The sequence below is a fragment of the Scophthalmus maximus genome, chromosome 2, assembly GCF_022379125.1.
Source record: "Scophthalmus maximus strain ysfricsl-2021 chromosome 2, ASM2237912v1, whole genome shotgun sequence".
Classification (NCBI taxonomy): Eukaryota; Metazoa; Chordata; class Actinopteri; order Pleuronectiformes; family Scophthalmidae; genus Scophthalmus; species Scophthalmus maximus.
The window spans coordinates 28,754,526-28,769,872 of record NC_061516.1 but is presented as its reverse complement, the minus strand read 5'-3'; the positions used below and the strand labels follow the sequence as shown (position 1 = coordinate 28,769,872).

Genomic DNA, 15,347 nt, shown 5'->3' with positions numbered 1-15,347 from the left:
ACGTGGTTGTACACAACTTCTTTTGTCCTTTCCAGGTGAAACTTTGTCCTGTCAGGTTTTGTAAGATTTAGTTCGAATTGCTCTTCTTTTGGAATGGCTGCACATGGACCTGCAGCCACAAAATACAGTTACATGGAAACTAAAGCTTAGATGTATTCAAATATTTTAGCCACTGGCTTTCTGACAAGCTAACAGAACGTATAATAGATTTAAAATTTTGGTTATGCTATACCAAACTGAATAATCAAAGGTGCGTTTGACAGGCTGTGTTTTTCTTTTCATTTAAAGGGTCTGGGTTTAAAGAAATGCACGCAGAAGCTGAGGACCACCTTGCAGGACACCACACGGTGCCCGATCAAAAGGCAACCTTTTCAAGAAAATGACGGCAATTCTACTTTTTCTTTGCCCTCGATAACCCTCGTCCTGCTGCACTGCCCGGCTTCACGGTCGTCAAGGTAACCACTCCATGACGGGCCTAATTGCTCGCACAGAACAATGCATGTCATGAATTTGACAGAAGTCTGTGTGGCTTGCTGAAAAAATCATTGTCATCATAATTACCATTACGTGTACTGTACATGAGCACGTACCATGGGCACCTGGTGTGTATATTGTGAGAAGTCTGCTTTTTTTTAACAAAGAGGTTGAACACACACACACACACACACACACACACACACACACACACACACACACACACACACACACACACACACACACACACACACACACACACACACACACACACACACACACACACACACACCTACTGTTCGCTGTTTTCTTTGTGAAGGCGATTTGAATTTCTTATTCAGACCGTGGGACGCTGACACAGGAGCACGAGAGAAACGTTACGCACAGTCAGGACCCCTCGTGAGCTACGATGATACACACCAGTGAAACTCAAAAGGAGCAGCTCCTCTGGATCCCACTCTTCCTTTCGCAGAAGTGATGAGAGCAGCACAGAGACACGGTAATAAACCGAGGGGCCGTAGTCCCAGCTGCGCCGAGGCCTTTTGCATAATGAACAGTGTAATTATTTCCCGTTCCCGCGCTGCATTGTGTCGGGTGTTAATCCGAACAGATGAGAGCTCAGGTGGACAGAAGGCAGTAAAGAGCGGCGGGGCTGTTGCAGGGTTTAGTGTGCTGCGGCCTCAGCTGTACTGAAGCAGGTGGATGCAGTGGAGGTAGAGGAGGGAGCTGTAATCTAGGAGGCTGTCTGCTTTATTACTGTCTTGTCATGAGGGCACCACACACACACACACACACACACACACACACACACACACACACACACACACACACACACACACACACACACACACACACACACACACACACACACACACACACACACACACACACACACACACACACACACACACACAGGAGAAAGAGCAGAGAGATATGGGAAGAAAAAATGAGAGAACAAATCTGAATGTGTGAAGTGGGGAACCAGAGGGCAAAGGAGGGAAGGAGGGAGGGGAAGCAATCAGCCGCCTGGTCCTAATCACGTTCCTCCCTCTCTCCTTTTCACTGGAGCCCCGCTACCAGCTCCACACTCGGACGCGTTAAGTTGCCCGAATTATTTCATAAGCATCTCGGCCTTCACCACCAGCGACGGGCGAATGCGAGGGATTGATGTACAAGGAACTGATTAGACCTAATTATGAATCCTGATTAAGGCTTTTAATTAGTCGAGCCAGCACTTGAGCTGGAGAAGGCAGCAGAGATGGAGAAGACAGTGGGAGGGAGAAGGGGGGGGGGGGGTTTGAAGGAAAGTGGAAGAGGAAGTCCGCGGCAAGGACGAAGGTGGAGCGCAAAGTGGAGGAATGCAAAAGAGCAAGGACGAGAGATGGGCTAGTGGAATTCTAATATCTCACTGACAATACTGAATATTATTTTTTTAGCGATACAATATTGAAGAGCAGAGCCGATGTGACACAGGGGGTAAATTAGAGACAGGCAGGACAAGAGGTGGACTCCACTTCTGATCCGACACGAGCTCCGAATATTTCAGTCTGAGCCAGAACGGACTCAGCAGGTTAAACCTTTTCTTTTTCTTTTTTGTGGGCTCCCACTCCATTTAAAAATAGTTGACACCGACTTATGAGGGACACTGATGAATCTCTTTCAATAACACTCAGTAGGCAATTACTGGATGGGGGTGTGCAGAAGGTGACTCAGTTCAATGTCAAACCAGAGCAATGATTCAAAAAAAAAAAAGGTGATATCATGGCGCAGCTATTCTTTTATGAAACAGCTGTGAAAACTAATTCCGACAGTGGAAGTTACACTGAAAAAAAAAAACGTGGCTAAGCTACACCTCAGTGGAAATAACTTAGCTACACCAAAGCTGCCACTGATATGAGAAGAGAAAGAAAAGAAGGAGAAGTGAACGCCAATTATATTGCTGTATTGAATCTGAGCTTGACAGCCCATTCTTGACCTTGGAAGCAGCAGTTGAAAAAACAATCTCAAGGTTCACTTAATGGCTCATTTCTAAGCATTTAACTGTATCCCGAGGCCTCGAGGAGTAGATGCTGTTTGCTCCGTGGTCATTAAGGCCGCCTGTCACACTTTGGCGTTTGAGGAACCTGCTGGGCTGCAAGGCCCGGCTCGTAAATTCAGACGGATCGCGCTGTACTTCAAATTTCTAAATCAAAAAAAAGTGAAAGTCGGAGCCGTCATATAAGCAGCGAACGGGAACTTCTGACAACTGCAGCTCCATGATAATTGAGCTGATGAGGACCACGTGAAACAATGAAGAGGCCTGAGTGAAGTGAAGTGAAGTGCCGTCTTGGTTTCAAAAAAACAAGAAGGCGCCGTCCAAAATGCCGAGGACTGGAAGGCCGCGTTATTCCAAAAAAGAAACCTTTCAATAAATGTGAATTAGATTTACAGAAATCCAAAACACCTACAGCTATACATTTCTAATGAAACGCTGAAATGATCAAATTGTCTAATGTTAATCTTTCTTTTTATAGATTATAAATGCATGTCTCTCCTGCGTGAGTTGTAAGTAAGTGAAACAGTTAATTAAAATAAAAGCCTGTTTTTGCTGCGAGGGCTGTGTAAATTAATGAGTAGGTTTAATAGTTAAACCACCACATGCTAGTGGAAATTGCCGCTAAGCCGCACGAGCACCTCTGCTAATCATCTGAATGGGGAATGAGACGATAGTTTCATAAAAGTCTTTTCTCGGTCTTCATTTTATGGAATATATTTACTCAGGTTTTTTTCACATCAGTGTCTGTGCATTCCAGCCTGACCCCGTCGATCAGATCTGGTGGTCCTCGCGGGAGTTCTCTCTGCGGAGTGAAGGGACGTACAGTATGTTGAGTACGAGAAACACATCTGTGCCTTTCACCAGAGAATAGCAGGGAGTGCTGACGTCTCCCTTTGACTTTTCCACCAGCGTTTGCATCCATCCTTATGATCTTCCTCAGTGCGAGAGCCACGATTTGCCTCCACACTGTTGATCTCCCACATTTTGACAGATCCCCGTTACAAACACAACCTCTCAGCTGTTACGTTCTTCGCCTCTCATCTTCCTCCCTCCCTCGTTTTCTTGCGCTGTTCCTTTGTTCTGTTTCCCATCTGGCTTTCTTTTTTTTCCTCCCCTCAGAGTACTTCATACTCTCTCTCCCCCTCTCCTCTCTACTGTAGACCATTTGGCACAAACCTCATCTCTCCTCCTCTCATCCCTCGTTCTCACCTCAATTTTCGGCTGTTGCATAATTAATTAGCAGCGCTGTTCACTATCAATGCAATTACTCCAGAGAATGGAGAAAGGGAGAAGGGGAGACAGAGGAGAGAGAGAGAGAGAGAGAGGGGTGCGAAATAAAATGGGAGAACAGGGCCAAAATGGAGATGCAATGAAAAACGTGGACTAAAAAGGAGGAGAGAGAGCAAAAGGGGAGAGTGGCTTCAGCCCTTAAAGGGATGGAGTCAATATGGGCTCCAATCAAAGTGGTAATTTTGACAATGTGAAATCCATTTGGAGGCTCAGGGAATCCAGACAACACAGGTTCGGCTCAAAATGGAACATTATACACCTCTTCATATATTAAAATGGACATTTCTGAACATTTCAGACGGCATTTATCTATTCATTCGCCCGTATCACAGTCACGTCTTTGGATTTGTCTTTTAAATAGACAAACACCGCACTACCGTGTTTCTGGGGCCAGATGATTAAAAACACCAAGCATCTGCACACGCACAAAAGTTGAGATCTTCACGGCAGATTTGCACATCTGAGTCATTGTGAAAGTGTCTGCATGCACGCGGGCCAAACGCCCAGTCCCAAAATTATTCATGGCTTTATGTCAACACTCCCATGTTTAATCTTGTTTGAACATAACCCAGACTCGTTCCATTCCTGATCTGGCACTGGTAATGTCGATGGTGTTACACGCTGCCATATGTATCGCAATACTGTGCATCGTGTCCCATTACAGCCCACTAATAAAACTAATGACATAAGGAGGTCGAAATTTATGATTTTCTTATTCCCACCATACTTAATATTTTGGGTGGGTGACCATATAAAATGATTTACACATGCTGGATAGTACTGTAAAGCGTGCACAAAGAGATCTTTTTTTTCACACAGCCATGATTGTCACCGAAACTGCTGTTGAAAGCGATGACGTAATGAAAAGACCAGTTTCAAATGAAGTGTAACACATGGGCGCAAAGCGCGCGTGAAGGTATGCACATTTCTCTTTTAACAATAAATACCAGACTTTGTGTTTATCTTTTGTTGAGATCCCTCAATTATGCATCTGGGGCCCGGCTATTTCTTCTATAGCACAGTGACAGGCCCGAAGGGAGGCGCTACGATTACAGGTCAAAACAAGGTGACATGTTTATCAGCGATTGACCCACATAAGTTCAGCCGCATTTGCTGGAGCTGGCGTTTCTGCTGTTGTCCGGCCTGCAACCTATCAGTCGGTGGGCTGTTACAGCAGATAAGACATTTCAGTTTGCCCACGGTAAAAATCCCGGAAGATGACAAATTATTTTAAACACTTTCCCTGCATGCCAGTTACTAAAGCCCACTTGTTTAACGGAAGACTGAATGTAAAAATAAAAAATACCGGCCCAGTTTCATCCCAAGCGAGAACTTTGATCAGTAGCGAACAAATAGCCTTTAGCAGAGATTTTGCCAAGACCTATTACTTACTCCGCGGCTCTTATCACAAAGCCAATGCGTGCAGGGATCGATGCCATTTGTCTGCCTTTAATTCGTTAGCCAGACATCATTTCTACACTGTTTGGATGGTGGCGCTCAGTATTTCATCCGTGACTGAGGGATCTGGGGAGTGCGATGCATATGGAGAGGCTCACCACACCAAATCACCAACAGAGAGAAGACGCTCTCTGGAGTCTGACAAGCCCTAAATGACAGATGGACTAATACGACTTAATTCCTTCTGCCTGTGATTCTTGGTCCCGTATTTTTAACAATGTGATTGCAATTTGAAGGCTGTAAGCACTTTTTTATACACAATGCAACTGGTGTCATTGTGTGCTGGTGTTGGCAGTCTGCCGTACTGTATTTCTAAGCCCCCTACGTCTTGAACCGCCACGTCTATTTGATCCAGTGCAGATACTGATCTTCCTTACATTGAAAATAATAAACAGGATGTTTTCTTTAGAAACAAGTCAAGTAAAGAGAGATAGACACGCAGAGAAAGCTATTTGAGTGGATTCCACTTCCCTATTCATCTGCGGCCCATTCACACTCATTTGATTGTAGTTTCTGTGGCTTTACTTTCAATTACTGAAATAGCAATTCTATGAGCAATAATGAGTGAGTCACACAAAAGGCCAGCAGAGTGGAAAGGAAAACAGTTTTAAAGGAATTTATTAAGACAACACTTTGCACGCAGGCACACGCACACACACAAACACACACAGCCACACAAATAACCTGGCAGGTATTTCTAATTACAGGCAAACGTATTCATGGATATTGTTGCAGCACTTTGTCATTGAAGGATGTGATTTGCATTGAAATTATTTATTCATTTATTATTAGTTTTTTTTGCCGGTGTGTTAATTGTTTACTGTGGGCTAATTAAAGCCCGCTGTCATTAGCGATGATCACTGCTCTCAGCAGATGGAGGCAATGGTGACAGACCCCGACAGAGGGAGGATGGGAACAAAGGAGGCTGACAGAGGGAGAGAGGGAGAGAGGGGGAGATAGAAGGAGAGTGGACATCGTCAAAGGGTCCATGTGAGTTTTTTGTGTTCTTTTTTTCATAAGCCTCGCTAGCGGCATGGCTTTAGGGCTGGCAATGTCTGACTGTCAGTCTAAAACTTTGGTCCACACTGATACATCACAAACATTACAGGATGCATTGTCCCCAGAGGATGACTCTCACCGACATTTGTGGTTTTGAGTGAAATGTATTGAAAACTGGGGGATGAGGTGCCATGAAATTTGTCTATATTCATTAATTTACCCGTCTGGGTGAAGTGTTATCACTTTGGTGATCACTTAATTTTTCATCGAGCACAATTAAATGTTTTCCCGAATCATTTGGTTTGTGACCAAAGAACTGGTGAAACTATTGACATTACCATCTGCCTCGGCTGTATTATGTCTTTAGTCCTGATTATCAAATATACTAAGATGGTGGACGGATTAAACACCATACCTGCTAAACTATCAATATTTTGATATTGTAAATGTGAGCATGTAAGCCTGCCAATGAGAACGGCTACCATTGGCCACCACTGGCCATCAATGCAGTGAACACTTATTCCTGTTAAATCAAAAATTACATCAATCTATCTTTAAAACTGAAAAAGATGCTAGTCAATTGATTCACTGTTTGAGGTCATTTAGGGTCCTGAAAGGGTCATTACTGTACATGTATTATTATCTATATTTACCATACTATCAATTTGTTTGTCATATTCACAATTCATTGGCCACATGGAGTCGCGGCACAGCTTTGATAAGTTGCCTGTTATACATTTAAATTAGCAATTTTGCATATCTGGGTCATAGCCTCATTTGGATACATCCAAAATGGATATGTACTATATATATTACTACAAGAACACATACAGTACGTAGAAAAAGAGGATGAGTGAGGAGACATCAAAAGCGTCTGTGTATGGTATGATATGAACTGGGAATCATGTCAAAATGGCAAACTAGTTATCTTTTAACATCTTCAAGCACAAGAGGTGTGATTACAGCTGTAGTAATAAGGGGTCTGTGTGTGTGTGTGTGTTTGCGTCTGTACGTGTTCCTGTGCTAGAATGTTTTTGCATGTTTGCCTGTGTGGGTGACCGTGTGTAAAAGACAGAGGGAGTTTTGTGCAGGCTTGTGTCAATCACCGTTAGTTGGAGTGGATGTGTTTGTTAGTGCGGGTCCCGCTCTATCACTGTGTGTCCATCCACATTAGATCCTATGGCAGGATTAAGTGGCACTGCTGAAGGTACATGGCGGCCAGGAGTGGTTATATCTTCATTTAACGTTGGCAGCTGGTGATTTGTTCCTGTGCACATCTCACAGGTCTGAGTGTGTGTGCGTGTGTGCGTGTGTGTGTATGCATGCATAGACACAGACTCAGGAGTAAATGGGGAGTGAAGAGATTTCAACTCAAGCTGATCGACTGTGTGTATATCACGTGTGGCGATAAGTGTGTGTGTGGGTGCGGGTGTGTGTGTGTGCGTGTGTGTGTGTGTGTGTGTGTGTGTGTGTGTGTGTGTGTCTTTGCAGGTGTTTGCGTGAGGGAGACAGAGACTAGATGGAGTGATAGATGGTAAATAGCAGGGGAAGGCTAATCTCCATTGATAAGGGAGGAAAGATCACAGATGAAGGTTGCCGATGTTGGATCGATCAGTAGAATGCAGACCGGGTCGGTTTCTTAAAAAACAATCCAAGTGAGAGACACATGGGAATGCAACTTATAAATGAAACCCTATAAAATGAACTCTACAGCGAGGCAAATTGTTGAACGTCGGGTGTGTAGATTGGTTCTGCCCTTCAAAGTAAGAAGACTCAAAGACGCATTGGCAAACATAGGCCTCAATCTCTAAAAAGCATTACGCTTGCCCTTACACAACTCAATAGCATCTTTTCAAAGCAATTGCCCGTGTTCCCTTTCACACTTTATAATGGACTTGGCGAATTTGTAGTCTCGAAAAGGCCAAGCGTATATAACTCCTGCTGACAAAACTCAGATGCGAGGTTTTAATTTGTCGCCCAGGCTCAAAGGTTTGTGTGAATGCAAATGTGCTCTTGTAGCGCAATCAGGAACACTCGCATAACAGGCAATGCAAATCAAATTTCAGTCGTCATATCAAAGACAGATACTCTCTGTGATCTAAATGTTCAGCAAGAGCTAAAACATTTGGACACCAAACACTGACAAATGCTCAAATCTCCTTTTATCAGAGAACAATCAATCACCAATGTATCAAACACTGTTTCTCGTAGAGTCAGGTCATATGAAACCACAACTTGTTTTGACACTCTTTTTGTACAAATGCTACATATTCTATTATGATTAGGGAACTTTGGAGATGCTGTTGGGCAGATTTTGGTACCTTGTGATGGAGCGTCACTCGCTGGTTCCCCCGTTTGCAGCATAGATGGTAAACAAAGATGGGCGAAATGACAGCTCCCCAAAAGTGAAACCAGATGAACATGAATCCCACCTCCGCCACGTCAGCAGGATGGACGCCGCACCTCCACTCTACCATCACTGCTTGCACAGATTCGAGCTCTAAATGAGCACAAAAGTGCTTGATGGCAGCGCCCTCATCCAGGATATTTTTGTTTCATTGTTGTGCAATGTCCATCTTTACATAAAATCTATGGTTTGCAGTCTTTATGCTAAGCTAACCTAATTTAGTGCTGGCTGTCACTTCATATTTACTGTACAGATATGACAATGGTATGAATCTTCCCATCTAACTGAGCCACTGAGCATATTTTCCAAAATGTCAGATTATTCCTTTAAAGGGCAGACAAAGTTTTTAATTCACAGTCTAGGCAGGTCTTCCTCAGTCTGGGTACATCTTGGGGATCACAAAGAGCCATAAAATACCGGCAGACTGATACTGCACTAAAGGTTGTGTCGTTCCAGGTCTGGGTATACTAATATTTCTTGAACAATTTGAGGTATTACCTATCCAGCAAGAAAAAAAAACAGCCTCTCAAATGGCTATAATTGCTCCTGTACTGTTGTATGTCTGTGAGCATTATGCGCCTTTACGTGCGAGACCCACAGACAGACGCGGGCTTCGTGCCTTGCATGATTTGTTCGAAGCCATCTGCCAATTTTAGCATCCCACGGCAAAAACAAAACGGCTATACATAAAATAAGTACGAAGGAATTAGACTCAGTGATGTGGGATATAAATTACACAGTTTGCAGTGGGTGAGCCAACCCATGTTAATTTGGACCCAGCCATGCCTACCCATGTATGTCCTTCCTCTTCCAAGCTTCCAATGCCAACTACAGCCAGCACCTGCTTCCTCTCAGCTCCTGCCCGAACAAACAAAAACACGTTCATATCAGCATCAGGTTATGCTTGACTTTTTCTTTTAAAGAGAACAATAATTGCATGTTGCAAACATGAGGTTGACAGCGATTGCAGAGAACTTATCTTTAAAAACACAAAAACAATTTGCTGTTCAAAAATAGGTGTGCGCACCTAATTTCCTGACTTAAAAGCTGGGTAAACAAAGTGTGTTTATCCTCCAACAGTGCCAATCAGCTCTTTGTCTATCTCGCTGCCCCCAGGCTCCTGGCCCATATGCCTGCCTGGTCTGTGAGCCTGGTCACGCAGGTCAGGACCCTGCCAGGCTCACTGGGACACAAGACTGTGTGTGTGTGTGTGTGTGTGTGTGTGTGTGTGGAAGTGGGTGTGTGTGCGCGTTCATCTGTTACAATCAAAGTGCGTCGTGTGACAGATCACCCCTGACCCCACTCCTCTGGGAGAGAGTGAGTGTGTGAGTGTGTGAGTGTGGCTGTGTGTGTGTGTGTGTTTTGCTGGCGTTAAACACAGATGTAGCATGTGCTCACATGCGTCTGCCTATGAACATGTACACATTTCTGTGCTTCCATCAGGCCCCTTATATCTGTATCTATTTTTATAAGCAGTAGGTGTGCCTGACCCCTCAAACTCCATCACCGCAACCACTATTTTCAACACACACACACACACACACACACACACACACACACACACACACACACACACACACACACACACACACACACACACACACACACACACACACACACACACACACACACACACACACACACACACACACACACTCCTCTCCCCTATCAGTGAGTTCTGAGCCAGATGGGGTGCCAGGCCTCACCTCTGACCCCCTACCGCACTGTGACTGATGGGACAGCCCAGTGCTGTCAACACCCCCTCTGTTGTACCCTGATGGGCATCTGACACCACCCGGGCCCATTCATTAAGCGGACTACTGCCACGCACCTGAGCTTCTTAATAAGTCTGCCAATCAGTGTTATTTCTATAGGCAATACGTTTCAATAACTCTTTGTTGTGGCAAATGTATCGGAGGACTGTAATCAGTCATTTGTCACATGGCACCTGAGCTTTATAATAATGCTGACAACCAGTGGCTTTGGCAGTAGAAAGTAACTGACCTGTACTTAAAGGGTCGATTCACCCAAATTACAGAAAGAAAATTCTCATTTACCATGATTGGTATCAAGCCACGCTTGAGATATCTGTCTCTGAGAATTCAGCTTCTGCCCTATGGGGTGACTGAAATACTGTTTCCAGAGCTGTGAGCTGTGTTATAGTCAGTAAGGGTAACTTACAGATCCACAGGGGTCTATTCCCTCATCAGCAAGTAGTTTCGATTAATATAGTCAGGTCTTAACACACTTTTGAAAAAAAAAATTCACGTCACTTTTCATTCATAACATTTCATTCACCTCCATTGTCGTCAGACATCTTAGGTGTATATCTTAAACCTCAGCGCATCAAACCGAAAATAATCTGCATACATAGATGTCAAAGACAAAATGTGATCTTTAATAATACCCATGAACTGACCATTTGAAAAAACAAAACACAGCACCTTCCTCTGCGGGTTCACAACATGGACAAATATATCAGATAAAAGCACTTTTATGGTGGTTTGTAGCACACATGAATACATTTTAATCAAAGACGCACACTTCAGTCCGTTTTTGATGAGTCACTGTGACACTGTATTCATCTCTGCATTTTCTTTTATCCAAGCGTCTTAGTTTGTCCTCCTCTAGCTCACGAACTCTTACCGGGATGCGAAGGGTTGCTATTTTTATGATGTGCTGTGTACATCCAGGCCATCGGGAGGAGGTGGATGTTTGTCTCACAGAATCTGTGGGAATGCCTTATGCGAACGCTGCGAAACAAATTAGCATACAGATTCGGCCGTGGCTGTTTTAAATCCATTTTTCTCCTTGCATATCTGTTAAAAAACAACCTTCTTTGCTCATGAGACTCACTAGTTATTCCTTCGTGATGATTGCTTTTTTCCCCCCAGTGTGGGGAAAAACATCTTAAGAGTATTATGCGATTGCTACAGCATGCTGCGAAATTAAGTGTAATGTGTTTTTTTAAGGGGGGATTGGGGTGGTGATACTTATCAGTGTATCGGTTGAGATTGAAATCATATGGTTGCATGGGCCCAGTGGCATGCAAATCTCTCCAGGGCAGATGTGTTAGGCTAAAAAGTTATTTCTTCATGAAAATGCCAGGGAGGGCTAAAGAGGTCGACCTGTTTTCCAAAAAGAAAAAGATTATCTGACTTTGAAGAAAAAGGATTCCACGTTCTGTCCAGTGCAAAGGCATTTTAGCCTCCCTGTGGCCATATCCAGTACAGTGTGTGATTGGTACACTAGTTTTTGTTTTATGATCAACTTGAGCAGCTGCAATGACATTACAGGAACAAACACAGAAAGTAACACGAAGAGACAAGATAAGACAAAAGTGCAAGTAGCACATACTGTGTGGGAAGCTGCAAAAGCATGACCATGTCGCAGTTGATAAAAACAACATGTGGAGTGATTTCTTTTTCAGAATGATTTGCACGCCTCTTACCTGAAGCACTGAAGGCACGGAAAAATGACTTATGAGTTTGAATTATTTTTGGAAGTTAGAGACGTCTGCTTTCCATTTGTCTTATTTTGAAAACGGTAGGTTACAAATCAGGCTTTGAACTGGACTGAGAGCACTGGGGAAAATCTAAATGAAAACAATCCAAAAAGCTATTTGCCATCTGCAATCCATATCCTTTGGGGAAAAACGTGCATATGCAACAGTGAAATAACTGCGGGAAAACCATTTGGGGCTTTAAAGGTCAAATGTTGACTGTGAAGCGCCATCCGTACTCAAATGAGGCCCCTGGGGCCATGTTTTGAAGTGAGCGTTTAAAATGAGTACAGTGAATAGCACAAGCAGTCACCTCTCACACTCGGAAGGTTACATTGTTTAAAAAGGGCACCCTGTCCCAGAATGAAGGGCTTTCTGGACTGCATGCCACATACAGTTGTTCTACATTCAGCCAGAGTCTAACCAAAGACTTGTAGCTCGGGCTAATATTGGAGGTGTCGCTTCAGGAGTGCTTCTTCACTTTGCCCATCCTCTGGTACACTTTGGTGTTGACTGTTAATTCTAATATTGGCGTGTATTCCAGCACACATTTTACTCATTAGAAGTCAACGGAATCCTCCAAATGAGAAATGCTATTGTAAGCTATGTTCCTCTACTGTGACCGTAACATGCCACTTGGGTGTAATTGGAGCTGCAGGGACACTTTCACAAGATAATCCATCATACCGACAACTGATTTCTTGCCGAAAATCATCATTGGCATCCCACATCCTCAATTTAGTAACATTTGGATCACTTTGCTGTAGTACTCTGCCTCGCAAAAGTTCACATCTGCAACATAATGTGATTACTTTCCATTTGTTTGATTTTATGTTATTCTGGTGGACCTGGGATGATTTAGGAATCTATTCCACATCCGTGTTTCATTTTTTATTTTTTTTTGCTTTTACACTAGGTAAATAAAGTCAGTGTTTTGAAGCAATCTAATCCCAGGTATTATTTCTGGAGGTGACGGAAACATATTTGGTCTTCATTCTGTAGCTAGATGAGGCTCCTGAGTTTGCGTCCGAATTACTATCAAGCTTTCATCAGGAACTTCCATAGCAGCCTTTGGATGAAACTACACAAAAAGAAAAAGTGCGAAGGAAGATCAGGAAATTCTTAAGGAAAAAGTAAGACTTAATGATGAAGTTGTAGATTCACCTTTGTCAAACTGTCAACCTATCGTTGCGTTTGGCAGAATATGGTAATGCACAATTGGATTTTACAGATTACAGACAAAGCAGACTCATACAGGATTAAGAACCCAGACTTGTGCAATTATTTTGGATCTTACGGTGGCCTGAGGTGACACAGGTCCTGTGGAAAAACCAAATTACTATAATGATAAATAGGCAACATGTTATTACAAACACATTTGCTTGAATAGCATGCTAATTCTTATCTACAGCCATAATTACCCTTTATTCAGGTTGTGTCGAATGACTGCCACTCCAATCTCACAATCAAACGCCTTTGGTGTTGCAAGAAGATTGTTGCCTCGGTGACAATCAACACCATTGGGTTTTTTTGTGGCCTAATTGGGATCTAAAGGCTTGACTTCTGAATGATGAAACGGTTGGAAGAGCAGTTGCTATGAAGTAACTGCTGATACTCAAAATGGTGACCACCAAGCGGTTAATAATTTGACCATTATAAAACAAAGTTTAAACTCCACAGTTCACAAATGAGCGATAAAGGGTCTTCCACACAAGCTTTATTACTTCTTCCCGAGTGGTTCTTTTGCCTCAGATAACTCAAACTATCTTTCTAAATGTCGGCCCAGCGCGAGAGGGACACGCAATTATAGTAGGCATTGGTTGTTCCCACTGTACAACTGCGGCTGACCTTAACAACATGTGTCTCATTCAATATTCCAATGGCTGTAAGCATTGTCAGATAGCAGTGCATTGATTTGTAAGTGCTGTTTGTAAGCTCAGAAAGCATTTACAAATTGTGCCGGATAGGAAGGGATGACTGCCTCGGGCCAATTAATTAGTTGGCGTCAGAACCGTCATCAATCCTGAGAATGACTTGTAAACTCTATTCAACGAGCTCTGGGGCCTCGTGTAGAGTAGTGTGTATTAACATAATGAAATATTGAGTGTGAAAGAGTGAGGTTGTCCATTTTGTTGCTCACAGGGCTTCAGCCAGCTTCGCTCTTTGCAACCCGTGTCCAGGCTGGTAGATGAGAGAGTATGCATGATGTGTTGGGGTTCAACGATTTATGGCTTTGGTCCTATTTGCTTGGCCTAAAACTCTGGTGGTGCTTAAGAACCACAAAAGGCACCTGGATAAAAACCCCATTCCAAACAAACTCTGTTGCACTTTTTGGAGCACCCAGTATGACCTCTGGCTTTTAGCCAAGCTAGCAGTGATGAGCAATTTTGGTATGTCACGCAGTCTGTCCACAGCTATGGTCCCAACATAAATCTCTCAAAAACTATTGGACGGATTACAGAGGATCAATCCAACTGACTCTGATGACCCCTGACTTTTCCTCTTGTGCCAACTGACATTTGTGGTGGAAAATGAAATATCTTTACAACTTTTGGATTGATTGGAATGAAATTTGCGACAGATATTTTGAATCCCCAGGGGATGAGTTCTAGTGAAATTGCTGATCCTCTGACCTTTTCTCTACCTGCAAGTCAACGTGAAATACAGATGAATGCAAAACTTTAGGGAGAATTATTCATTTTGAAGTAAAAAGATTAAAATCATAAATATTATATGGACTGGCACAATATTTATGGTTCATGGTTCCCTGATGATGACCCGAAGGATTTTTGTGGATCCCAAAATGTATCCTCTAGCACCACCACGAGGTTGACTTTGTGGTTTCGAGTGAAAAGTCTCAACTAATATTGGATGCATTGCCACAAAGTTGGTACAGTCTTTTCAGGAGGGATATAAATTCATTTATTAACTTTAGTTGATCACTCTCAAGTCTAATGACATTCCCATCAGCCTCAGCTAAACTGTGTTCAGGGCCAGTGTTAGCATACCAATGTTAGCATGTAGACTGTAAAGGTACTTTATGTTAAAGGACACAACTGGAAAATAAATTTAGAACTGACACTGGTATCAAGCTGGTTCACACATGTTTTCAGAACAGGTGTGGTGTCACTGCAAAGAATGATCTGGTAAAATTATGAGATTAATTTGGATGACGAACTGGT

At 43.1% G+C, this 15,347-nt stretch overlaps 1 protein-coding gene across 1 annotated transcript in view; it reads right to left on the bottom strand.

Annotated features, from left to right (window-relative positions):
- serpinh2 (serine (or cysteine) peptidase inhibitor, clade H, member 2) overlaps positions 1 to 15,347 on the bottom strand; it is a 104,953-nt gene that overhangs the window by 28,112 nt on the left and 61,494 nt on the right. The window contains exon 3 of the mRNA XM_035625392.2: positions 9,454 to 9,521. The gene's annotated coding sequence lies outside the window, so the exon portion shown is untranslated. The remainder of the gene's footprint in view (positions 1 to 9,453; positions 9,522 to 15,347) is intronic.